This window comes from Lissotriton helveticus, chromosome 2_1 (assembly GCF_964261635.1).
Source record: "Lissotriton helveticus chromosome 2_1, aLisHel1.1, whole genome shotgun sequence".
Lineage (NCBI taxonomy): Eukaryota > Metazoa > Chordata > Amphibia > Caudata > Salamandridae > Lissotriton > Lissotriton helveticus.
The window spans coordinates 1,797,912,984-1,797,926,498 of NC_136059.1; positions in this window are offsets into that span (position 1 = coordinate 1,797,912,984).

The window sequence follows — 13,515 nt, forward strand, 5'->3', positions numbered from 1 at the left end:
TGCCCCTGTGGCCAGTGCCACCCCAGCGCCAACAGGTGCACCACAGCGTGTGACTGACACCCCAGTGGGGCTGACAACACCAGCTGCAGCGCGAAGACAAACCCGCCGCACTGCCGCTGTGAGGAGCCAGTCCAGCGGACTGCTGAGAGAGCCACGCAATACCACAATACGTGCTGGCAGGGGGGTGAATGTGCATGCACCTGGGCTCTCCATTGAGCGCCGTATGCTCCACATCCATCAGACACAGGCCCGACACCTTGCTGCAATACATCTCCAGCTCAACAAGACCGCAAGGAATGTTGGACTGCTGTCGGACAGGATGGAGAGGATGACCGCTGCAGTGGAGGCCAACACACAGGCCATGTGTAGGCAGCGGGACATCAACTGGCGCAGACACCGGCAGCTGTTGACCCGCCTGTCCGCGTACACGTGGTCAAATTATTTATTAGGGAATGCCACCTCCGAGCTTTCTTGACGTTCCTTGGCCAAGCAAATGCAAATGGTCCAGTGCTGCCAGGACGTCGCAAGGGCACTGGAACAAGTGACCACTGCCGTGCAGGGTATGCAGGCAACTGGCCATGGCCAGGCGGGTGGTGGGGATGACACTAGTGAGGCTAATTCAAGCCTCAGCAGCCAATCCGTGTCACTGGTGGTAGCACCCCGCCGCAGCACCAGGCCCTCTGCTGCCTCACGTACAATTCCGGAGGAAGAGCCAGAAAGAAGATTAGGAGCGTCCGCCCGGAGGCGCCAATGAACATTTGTACAGTGCCATGAAGGGCCATGCTGCTGCAACAAGCATGCCCTCCTCAAACACATGGGACATATGACGCAATATGGTTCTCATGTTACTGTGTGAGAAATTCCAATTTTATTGTGCAAATAACAATAAAAAATTATCTGTTCAAGTTAATCTGTCTCATGTCATTATTCCTATTGTCATGCATGAGTGAAGTGTTGGGTGAGGGCAGTGGGCGCCCTAGAAACAGTTCATTGTGATTTGGTTGCGGCGTCTGTGTCCTTCTGCAGGATTCTCCCCGCGTGCATGACGCACATGTGCAGGTGGGCGGTTGTCCCCTTCCGACTCACTGCCAGAGATCTCTACAGGTATCCTGCGCTTGGTAGCAATGTTGTGGAGTATTGCACACACGGCCACGATGCGGCAGCAGACCTTAGGCTCGTATTTGATGGCCCCACCAGTCTTGTGAAGTATGCGGAATCTGCTCTTCAAAAGGCCAAATGTTCTCTCAATGCAATTTCTTGTGCGTATGTGTGCAGCATTGTAACGCCATTGCTTTGGTGTTGCAGGGTTGAGGTATGGGGTGAGGAGGTACTCACGGAGACCGTAGGCGCTGTCACCTAAATGAAAGGAGCAGAGGGTGAGTGCCTGTTCTGCGCAGCTACATGATCACAGTGTACTATATGGGGGCATGTGTAGGGTCATGTGTACTTACCTAGTAGGTGTCCTTCGCCAAAGTCTCCCCTGGCCAGTCGTGTGTGAATGCCGCTGTGCCGGAATATGAAGGAGTCATGTGTGCTCCCCGGGTATTGTGCCACAATATCCGTGATGTAAGTCTTTGCGTTGCACACCATCTGGGTATTGAGGGAGTGGTAGGACTTGAGGTTGCGGCACATGTATTCCGTTTGTGCTGGTGGGCAGATGTGGATGTGGGTACAGTCAATGCATCCGATTACATGTGGAAATTGTGCAACGTTGTAGAAATGTAGCTTGGTCTCATTCAAGTCCTGTTGGGTGGTCGGGAATGAGATGTAGTGGTGTAGCCGGCTCAGCATTGCCTCCAGGAAACTCCTTAGGCAGCGGGACATGGTGCTCTGGGATATCCCCCCTGCAACAGCGACTATCCCTTGGAAGCTTCCGGAGGCCAGTAGGTGCAGGCAGCACAAGACCTGGACATGGGTGGGCACGGCATTGGTCCTCCTTGTTGGGTGCTGCATCTGGGGGTCTAGGTCCCGGATCAGCTTAAAGATCATTGGCCCATTCAGGCGGTACTTAGAGTAAATTTGCTCCCTAGTTTGGCCCAGCAGGGTGACCCGCAAGCGGAATATTCGCTCCTGGATCCTGCGTCTGTTCCGTGCTGCAGCCTGGAGCCTTCGCCGCCTGACCATCATGTAGAGTCCTGGCATTCTGAGAGTCCTCATGCTACTACTGTGTTTCCTTAAGTGTGTTTGTTCAGGACTGCACCTGTGGCTCGTTAGCTTTCTTTTTGTGATTTTTTTTTTCCTTAATGGTTACCACCTGCTTTTGTTTCTCCTTAAATTGCGCCTCGCAAATAGCGATTTTCGGGTTTTTCGCTATTTGCGAGTTATCATGAATAGCATTTGCGGATATTTTGCGGAATCGCAAAATAAATCGCGGAATCCATGGATTCTCGCTATTTCCGATTCACTATTGGGGTTCCTCCTAAATTCTGCGAATTATTTTGCGATTTTGCAATTTTCTTTTTGCGATTTCGCAAATTCTGTGTTTTTAACATGATGAATTGCTTTTCTGTAAATTGCGATTGCAATAGCTAATTCGCAGCTATTGCGATCGCAATTTTGCTTCATGAATCTGGCTGTAAGCTACATGATGGCACAGCCTTTGATAAGGAACACAGCATCCAAGTCTGTTCTCAACTGGGCCCCAATTAACTGACCATCCTCTTAAGGAATTACATGACATTTTATCAGATTGATGGAGCCCTGTGTACACCCTGAACATTGCTGCCTTTACCAGGATGGTAGAGCTTGCCTGTATCATCCGCTCATCCAATTTCAAGGTGGAGACTCTCCAGTTAAAGGAGCCAGAACTTTGATATAACCTGGGTTGCTGACTTGAGGCAGACGTAATGAACCTGCCATTGGTACCATGAATACCTTAATGTGAGCTAGTGATTTCGGTACTGGTGTTATGAATGAATATATGAAAACAAAAATTTTCCAGGTCCGAAAGCTCCAACCTGTTTCCTTTGTGAATCACCTTGGTAATACCATGAGCTACAATGGAATCTGGCGAAAGTCGACAAGAATAGTCTTGAAGGTGACCTCCACTGAAATTGGATGTTTGGACTGGTCAACACTGCTGCAGAGCCTCTAAAAGGGGTTCTGAACTGTGTTTCCCTCAATTCTTCTTTCAAGATTGGAGCTTATAATTTAAACAAGATCTGCTGTACTAGTCGTAATCAGAGGAGAAATCACTTAGAAGAAAAAAACTAAGGATGAATGGATTGTCCCTAGAACAGAAAAGGAAGAATGCTGCGGCAGTAGATGCACCTTTGACAGAAAGCAGTCTTCCACCACCGGGCCCATAGGAGTGCTACATTTTCACGATCTTCTTGGTATACTTTACCACAGAGGCATCTTAGTAAGGAGTGCGAATCTAGGGTAACCTACTGCTGGTCTACCCAATTAGGACCATTAATAGATAGCCAACTCCAAAGCACAGTTTCAAAGAAAGAACATTAAATCTTGAATAAATGACACAATATATCTTTGAAATAAATGGATTATTGTATTAGAGATTCAAAATGAATACAGGTAAGTAACATCTTTAGCAATTCTGTCATGCATACCAATGCATGCAGCACAAATCTAAACATTTAGTCAATCAATTCACGAACGCAAAGGATGATTTCCAAAGTAAAGGATGGTTCAATAAAATTCTCTCAGTAGGGGCACAGATTCAAGTTAAAGTCCGCTAGGGAAAAGTCCATAAGTATAGGCTAAAGAGAATGGAGTATTAATCAAAAATGTAGGTCTGGATTCACACCAGACAGCTAAAAATAGACCAGTAGATAATTTCATTAGCATCAGGCAATAAAAAAAACAAGATAGTTCGGCTTGCGAGATAGAGTAAAGGAAGTGATGGAACAATGGCAACGGCCACAAGAAGAAGCAGTGAAGTCCAGCACACTCCTCCTAAATTCAAAAGTCATTATAGAGTACAATTTTCATCATCACATTACTGTCAGCCCACTGTGGAGTGATACAAAATGATCACTCTTCCATTTAGCAGGTTTAAATCGATACTCGAGGGTATTTTTTCATACGAATCATGAGAAGAACAGTACATTGCTTCCTCACAGGTCTGTCGACAAAAAGCTTTAATAGTGTTCCTTTGTCCATGGACATGTTCAAAAGGTTAGGTTCTCATGAAATCCATACAAAAGAGAATTAAGAAAAAGTGTTGGTTTGTTTTTTAAGGAATGTCGTATGATCAGAAAAAATAAGGAGCATTTGAAAACATGTCACAGTTCATTGCATCAGGCCATGAGAAAAGAAACCTAAAAAGAAAGTTAGTTCAAACATCTTTTAAACTCATTTTTCATTTAGTGTAAAACTCCTAGTTTATGTTAAAAAGCATTATAAATACCCTAGAATATATCAAATATAAGCATTCTGTATTTTTTGTCGTCATTGATTAATACTCATAGATATGCATCCGCGATTATGGCCTACAATTGCACTCTCAAAGTAGTAACATGTATAATATATATTTTTTTAAAGCATTTGACCACAATTCTTTTCACAAATCTAGAATTTATATAATATTAGGCATCTATACTAAAAATGTCAAACCTCTAACATCTAACATAGAGTATTGTTCTAATATATGTCAAGTCAGCCAGCAAGAAATGCTAAGTTGACATGTTTCATTTTGCAAAATCTTTGTAAGAAATATAAGTAATTCGTTACAAAAAGTAATCTCCAAATCACTACTTTTATTGACTCTACCATTCTCTAACTAACCAAGCACTGTATGGTTCAACTTCACTCGTTCTCTGTATTGTTTTGCTAAACATGTACAAAGTGCAAATTTACATTTCATTGTCATTTTCAGTACTTTTGTCTTGATCAGAAAAATCTGTATTTTCGTATTAACAGTGCTCAAATTCTCACTGGTGCATATCTTTTAAACCCAGAACAAAAACCTTGGAACCCTGGAATGAAATTACATGATGGCAACTTTTTGTTCTCTTTCTACCCACCAGACCTAGGCCTATGTTTGGCAATGAGCCAGGACAGAACTACCCACAGAAAAAGCTGCAAACAAGGACTTCAAAAGCAATTTTGGATAGAAAGACAACTGGAACTTTCATTTTAGCCAAGAGCATGGAATAACTGAAATAATCACTTGTGTGTTAGTGCAAAGAGGGAGATGTCATTTTTTGACCAAGGGTTGTGAAGTGTAAGTAGCATAGGTATTTTCTTGAATCATATGTTTAAGACCAGCATATGTGTAAACTCAGAATCAGAAGTCTGCTGGTTCTGAAGAAAGTGCACCTTCTGGGGTCGTCCAAGAGTGATCCACGAGGTAGGCATGCATACAGCCCACTTTCACAGTTTTAGGAACATTAGCTCCTCCTAACTACTGGATGCATGGGTGATTAGCAGCACAAGGTTTGTCAAAGTGAATTGGGCCGAGGTTCAGCAGCTGGAACCAAAGGTTGTCCTTGTAGTATAAGAAAAGATGCAGAAGATCCTTGTGTTTAATATATTTGCTCTTAGTATGAAGGTCTAAATGTGCAGGGTCCTCATCCCCTGCTATACTTTGGTGAAGGCTAGTATAAATACAAAGTAGAAGAACAAGATGCTGAGTACCCAGGAGAACCAAGAGATGAAACATGAACTTGCTTCTTTCTCCTGTATCCTTTTGACAAACTTTTCTAGAGGATCAGCTAAAGTTTCTTTTATCAAGGCATGAAGTTCAGTTTTAGAAAGTTCATCTGCTGCACCAGTGCTTAGGGGCCGTTCTTTGCCCTTGACATGCCTCTCCATACTTGTAGTAGCACTCAAATCAAAGTATCTATACAAACCAGGCTAAAAGAGAAGTGACTCTAAATTAAACATAGCAACCAAATAAAACAACAGTATTACCAATACGTTAATTCAGATTCTCAGTCCAGGGGCACCAGCATGCAGTACCATGAAGTTAAATACTTTCCATGACAGGAGAGCAGTTTGCCACTGATCTGCCCAGGTGTGATGGTCCAGTAGTCCTGACACCATTAAATGTCGAGGAACATATAATGAGGGGCGAATTAAGCAAGGGAGGGCCCAAGCTTACACAGGATTCCTTTACCTTAAACAAATAGCTGATGTTCACCAGATTCCTTAGCCAATGAAAGATTCTGAAGCGTTGATCCATAATCAGGGTCCTTCCACCAGCATCAGATTAGGAAAGAAAATACATTAGGAGGATCCCTAAGAAGAGAAAGATGGGGAGCCTGTGGCAGACAAACACAGGAGTTGATGTTAGCCGTTTTCTGCTATTCATGTCTAGTAGAGCCTCCGCATAAAAAAACAACAACGCATTTTTGGGTGGATATGGCAGTGGGGTGCCTCTCACGGGGGTCTGCACACCTAATTTTGTAAGGAGGAAGAAGGGGAAGAGGGGAAAGGAAGGGAAGAAGACTTTGAAGGAAAGTCACATAATTCTCTATCTATTCACTGAAGCTGGCCAGATGGTAAAATGAAGAAGTGATCATCAATCTTTCAATCTTGTGCCTGAAGAACTGTGTGAAAAATGTTGCCTTGAAATGCAAATGAGCCTGGACTCTTACAGCCTGATTCATGTACGGGCCGTTTTGCGTGTCCCTAATAGCGATTTATAGTGACTCGCTATAGAGGAAACGCAAAACGGCATTCATGTACTTTTCGGGGAAAAAATAGCGACTCGCACGCGGGCGCTAAAGCCGTTAGCGACCAACTAAAAACGCAGAAAAATCGCTATTCCCGGCTACCTGCGACCGGGAATGCGACTCGCAATCCCGTGCGACCGGGAATGCGACTCGCATTCTCGCGCGATCGGGAAAACGGGAAGCCGCATTCCGAGCACCGTGATGACATCACAACCAGGAAGCAGGCAGTTCCCACCCCCAAACACCACAGTGACGCTAACCTACGAGTGAGCACGTCGGAAAGCAGACGCCAAACCACCGATAGCGACTCCAGAAACGCCAGAAATAGCGACCGCCATGTCTGAGGAACCTGTCCCTGGCCCCAGCAACAGCGCCGGACGAAAGCGCAAGCTCAAGTTCTCAGAGCAGGAGCTCGAGAACCTAATTGAAGGGGTGGTGGCCAACCATGACAGGCTGTTCGGCCTGAACTCCAGGAAGGTCCCAGAGCAGGACAAGCGGAGGATCTGGCTGGGGATAGCCTCCAGCGTTAACTCGTGGGTGTGGCCGATAGGTCATTGGAGGAGTTAAAGAAGCGCTGGTACGACCTCCGAGGTCGTGCCAAGGAGAGGGTGGCGGAGCGGCTTGGTGAGGCTTCGGGCACTGGAGGTGGCGGACCGACAGTCCCACCCAACACACCCCTGGAGGACCAGGTTGAGAACACCTTGGAGAGGGAGGCGTGCGTTGGCGTGACCCCTCTGGACTCCTCCCGCCCCACCCAAGACACCCAAGGTAAGTGGCATGCGACTGCGACCCTGTCCCCTATGACCGTCCCTGACCAAATAGGCTCACTCATTGGCCCTTAGTCATGCCTATGTTGTGCATCAGGAAATGCCCTGAAGCATTGTGGGAGATGTAGTATGTCCACAATGTAGTAGTTATAACCACCACAATGGGTATGGCTCCGCACTCGGTTTGATCAATACTCTTATATTTTTTTTTAAATTTTGCACAGTGTAGTTGGTGCTCATGTGATGCTCCCACTGAGCATGGGAGGTACAATGAATGTCGACACGCGTTACTTGCTCCCAAGTACCACAATCACATCGCACACTTTAAATCTCTTCGAGGAAGGGCATTTTTTTGCTTGAAATGCATTGGGCAGATTGAAAAATTTTGAAATCAACATAAAAAACTGAAATGTTAATGATGAAACAATTAACATAATAACGAAAATTAAAAAGACGTAAACATGAACAATATGTGAAGAAGTTCACAAGTTATGAAGAGATTTAAAGTGTGCGATGTGATTGTGGTACTTGGGAGCAAGTAACGCGTGTCGACACACAATGTAGTAGTACCACAATGCAGCCAGAAAGGTTCCAAAGTACGCAAATCCACAGCCATCCAGAGAATGTCACCCAGCATGCATGTAACATCTGCACGTCTGACAGTCACATGCAACTAATGAGTATCCACTTACCCTCACAGGTGGCGCAGATAGCAGTGACAGCGAGAGGCTGCAGATTGATGAGGAGGCCCAGGAGGAGGAATCACTACCCGAAACCCAGGCACCAGCCCCTGCCGCTGCACCAACACCTGCAGCCAGGCCCCCCACCGTACCAGCTCCTGCATCTGCCGCTGCACCAACACCTGCAGCCAGGCCCCCCACCGTACCAGCTCCTGCATCTGCCGCTGCACCAAACACCAGCAGCCAGGCCCCCCACCGTACGTGCTCCTGCATCTGCCGGCCCACCGGCTGCCAAGGCCAGGCCCCCCACCGTACCTGCTCCTGCATCTGCCGGCCAACCGGCTGCCAGAGCCAGGCACCCCACCAATGTGCCTCCAGTTCCTGCCGCACCAGCAACACCTGCTGCGCCACCACCTGCAGCTCGTGCAACGAGATCTGGGCCTGCGGCAACACAGCGGCCGATCAGCAGGAGGGGCAATGGGCATCTCCATGCCTGTATGAGCGTCGAGCGGCGCATGCTCAGAATCCACCAGCGCCAGTCGCAGCAGCAAGGAGCCATCCAGCTCCAGCTGCATAAAATTGGCCGCAATGTGGCGGGAGTTGGAGACAAGATGGACCGCATGACGGCGGCCATGTGCCGCATGACTGCAGCCATGGAGGATAACACTGCTGCGCTCATCAAGCACCGCAGTGTAGCAAGCAGGCGCCACCACCAGCTAATGAGCCGGCTGTCGTCCTATAGTAGGTCGAATTATGTGGCAGCAAATGCCACCACCCAGTTGTCGCGGCGCTCTCTCACCCAGCAGCACCAACTGGTCCAGTGCTGCGAGGACATAACCAGGGTCCTCGAGCACCTAACCACCGCCGTGACGGCACTTCACACACCTGTGCTACCGGCCACTGTAGGGGGAGACGATGCCAGTGAGGGTGCCTCCAGCGTGAGCAGCCAATCTGCCACGCAGGTCCCGTCACCTAGGCGCAGCACCAGGGCAACGCCTGGTACAGCTGCCCAGGATGAGGATGAGCCTCACAGGCGCCTGGGCATTACGCGCCGGAGGCGCCTTTGACACTGTCTGAGGGACACTGCCACAGGCTGACGCTAAGCCTGCCAAGAACCTTCTTCACACTGCAGTATGCAGGAATACTGTAATTTGTAAATAGTTGAAACCATAACCTTATTCTTGTGAATGAAACAAATACATTTATTTTGCTGCACACATTAGCCTTGTGTAATCATTACATTTTGCATGCAATTGTGATATGTGGGTTGGGGGAAGAGGGTGGGCTAGAAATTGTTCGCTGTGATGTGGTTGCGACGTCTGTGGCCTTCAGCTGGGTTCTCCCCGCGTGCATGGTGCGCATGTGCTGGTGGCCGCTCGTCCCCCTCAGATTCACTGCCTGAGATGTCAACAGGTATCCGGCGCTTGGTTGCAATGTTATGAAGCATTGCACAGACAGCCACAATGCGGCAGCACGCTGCAGGACTGTAATACATCGCCCTACCTGTCTTGTGCAGAATACGGAACCTGCTCTTGAGCAGGCCAAATGTCCTTTCTATACAGTTCCTTGTCCGGATGTGCGCAACATTGTAGCGCCGTTGCTGAGGTGTGGCAGGGTTGAGGTAAGGGGTCAGGAGGTATTCCCGTAGGGCGTAGCCACTGTCACCTGAATGAGAGGAGCAGATGTTGATTGCCTGTGCAGCGCAGTTACTTCATAGCAATGTGACATTGTCGACAAAGTGTACTTACCAAGTAGGTGTCCTTCCCCAAACTCTCCCCTGAGCAGTCGTGTGTGGAGTCCGCTGTGCCTGAAGATAAAGGAGTCATGGGTACTCCCTGGGTACTGGGCCACAATGTCAGTGATGATGGTCTTGGCATTGCAGACCATCTGTATGTTGAGGGAGTGGTAGGACTTCCTGTTGCGGTACATATACTCCGTGGCAGCTGGTGGGCAGATGGCGACGTGGGTACAGTCTATGCAGCCGAGGACATGGGGAAAATGGGCGACATTGTAAAATTGTAGTTTTGTCAGGTCCAATTCCTGTTGGCTCGTGGGAAATGTGATGTGGCGGTGGAGCTGGCTGAGCATGGCGTCAACAAAAGTGTGGAGGCAGCGTGACATGGTGGGCTGGGATATCCCCCCAGCAGCGGCTACTATGCCCTGGAAACTTCCGGAGGCCAGGAGGTGCAGGCTGCACAATACCTGCACATGTGTAGGCACAGAAGTGTTTCGCCTTGTTGGGTGCTGCATGATGGGGTCGAGTTCTTGTATCAGCCAGGTGATCATTTCCCCATTCAGCCTGTATTTAGCATAAATCTGTTCTCTGGTTTGGCCCAGCAAGGTGACCCGCTGCCGGTAAATCCTTTCCTGCCTCATGCGTCTCCTCCGTGCTGCTCGCTGTAGCCTTCGCCGCCTCACCACCATGTACATCCCTGGCATTGTGGAACGCCTACTGCTGCTGGTGAATGTCCTTATGTGTGATTGGTCAGGCCTGGACCTGTTGGTGATTGGCCAACAGTTTTTCAAATTTTACTTAATCATGGCTTTTATGGTTACCACCTGCTTTGAGTTGTCCTTAAATTGCGCCGCGCAAACGTGCGAATTTGCGCTTTTTCGCTATTGTATTATTTTCATGAATGCCGATTGAGACAATATTGCGTTTCGCTATTCATTTCGCAGATTCCGTGGTTGGTCGCTATTTCCGTATCGCTAATGCTCGACTACCCGGAGTCTGCGACTATTATAGCGTAATCGCAATTTAAATCGCTATTCTGTGTTTGCGAATTCGCTATTTTGTACTTGAATGCCGATTCCGTGTTTTGCACCCGCAATTGCATTTTCGCAGCCATTGCGGGCGCAATTTCGCTTCATGAATGAGGCTGTTAGAAACTCAGAGCTTAATGTAATGTCCTATTACATAATCTCCATCCTGATGCACATTTTGCGACAGATTGAATTGTTTTCTAATCAAAGATCAGATACTTTTCGGACGAGCGACATAACATGCGCCTATGGTACATTCATAAATGTTAATGACCAAAACCCAGACAATGCATTTCCAAAAATATGCTCCCCGGACCATCCCTTTCCCAGAACACCTCTGTATCTAAATGTCAATAAACGTACGCTAGAACGAACCACTATGCTGTTCATTTTTAAATATTCTACGACTTGGGAAATAAATGCCAGGGGCTATTCTAGTAAGTGTTTGCAGCCTGAACACTTGACATTTCAAATATTTTAGTTAAAGCCTACTGCTGAATCAAGCCACTGTGATGTATTGTCCTAGTAATGGACATGCTGGGAGCAGCAGGGAAATGGTATTTAAGCAGTGCAGACTGCTAATGTTGTACTCCCCTCTTATAAATTATGTTTAACTAAATTCACCTTCACAATATATTCTGTTTTAAATAGCAATCACTCCACCTGCTGGCAGTTGTTCCAAACCAAATGTTAGCAGAAAAAAAATATGCAATCACTTTTCAATTACCCTCATACACGCACAGTGTAGTTCTTTCATTTTTATCACATTTCTGGTGATGCTGATGTATATTATTATGATTATTGATGTTGCTATTGTTATCATTATTTGTAGTAGTGCTGATAGAATAGGGATAGTGTTGCTTTAATTAATTTATTGTTGCATTATGTATTTAAATGACATAACATTTCTACTGAAGTCTGACAAAAGAGTGGGTTTAAACTGGTCTCCAGAAGGACAGTGGACTTACAAGCAAAGATCACCGGGACCGAGCAGATATATCTACCCATTTTCAGCAGTTTTGGGATACTTTGGTGTCACAGAATTGGCTGCAGGAAATTGAGCACTTTCTTCTGTGATATCTATTGTTTGAATATAAAATGAGTCCCTGCTAAAGGTAATTTCAGTATTCTAGGTGAACCCACCTTTTCAGCATTGTTGAGTCATTTTGGTATCACACATATGGCTGCAGCAATTCGTGCCCCTTCTGTAATATCTATTGTATGGGTGCAAAATGAGTCCCTGCCTAATATAATTTAGATATGTTGAATGAATTCACCATGTTCAGCTGGAAGAAGTGGTAGACCCAATGATGAAGCATGCCACTAATGTGGATGCCAGATTTGATATTTATTTGAAGAAACCCAGGTAGGCGACAAGATGTTCCTCCCTGAGGCAAGAAAAAAATGTTCCACAAACCCAAGGATACAGTAGCAAAGAAAGTTTCTTGCATACTGATTGGAGAATCAAACACCTTGTCAGTCTTAACGTTTGAATGAGGAGGTTGTGATATAGTCTCTTTAAATATCCTCTCCAAGTCACCTTTGTTGTTTGCGTATCTCAAAAAAGCATCTACATCAAACTGTTATTTCGTGGTAGTTTTAAGTCCTGCAACAATTCTAAGTGGAAAAGTTAGGACACTATCTTTCTCACCTTGAGAAATGTGGATGGCTGAATGCAGAGTAGGGGTCTTGTTGAAAATGATTGAGTTGTCTACTGATTGTTAAAAAAGTAACTCCCTAGGCTCAATGCACACCAATATTTTTGAGAAATATTCCTTTATAAATCAGATAAGGAATTTAGTGGAGTTTTTAATTACATTCAAAATGGCCCTCCTCCTCCAGCCTTTTTTAATCAAGTGTGTATTCAAGACCAATGCGTGTTCTAAATACTGCTGGTCTAGTCACAGTCATTTTGGGGTTTTATAAAGTAGTGCTTCTGTAGTATTTTTTAAAGGCTCTTGCAAACCAATACAAATGGCTCTCAAAATACCAAAAATAAGGATAAAATGGAAATATTCAGGCTATATGCATACACAGTTAGTACAAATAGAAAGGTTTGAGTCCCCTTTGCTCTTTCAGTCAAAGGGAGGTCAAATGTTTCATACATGATTCACAGAGGCATGTAGGAGTACATAGGAGTACATAAAAGACTACTCCTGTAGTATTGTTTCTGGTACTCATATATGCCTTTGTGAGTCAGTCACATGCCATATTTTAATACTTCAACGCCGTTTTAACACATTTCATCGGAGTCTATTCTCTCTTTTTCCACTGTCCCTTCACACTGCTCTGTGAATCCAAGAATGTGTCATTGAACTCTTAGCATTTCTCCCATCTTGCTGCACAACATCCAAGGTAATGCTTTAGAATCCCCTAGTTTTTTGACACTAGGCCTGGTCCTGGTGATTCAGAGTGTAGGCACCTTGCAAACGTCTTGAAAACATCAACCTTCAAATAATTAAGACTGTGAGCATTTAATAGTTTTTTATTTTTTAAATAAGAATACAGAGCAGGAGAGGTTACTGTCCTACACGTCCTACATTCATTCTTACATAAAATAAATGTTATAATAATGAAAGCTGAATTTCAGAAGGTCTCAGACTATGACACAAATGGAATATTGTAAAAGATATACTAAAAGGGGAAAGCAAGAAACACATAGAAAGT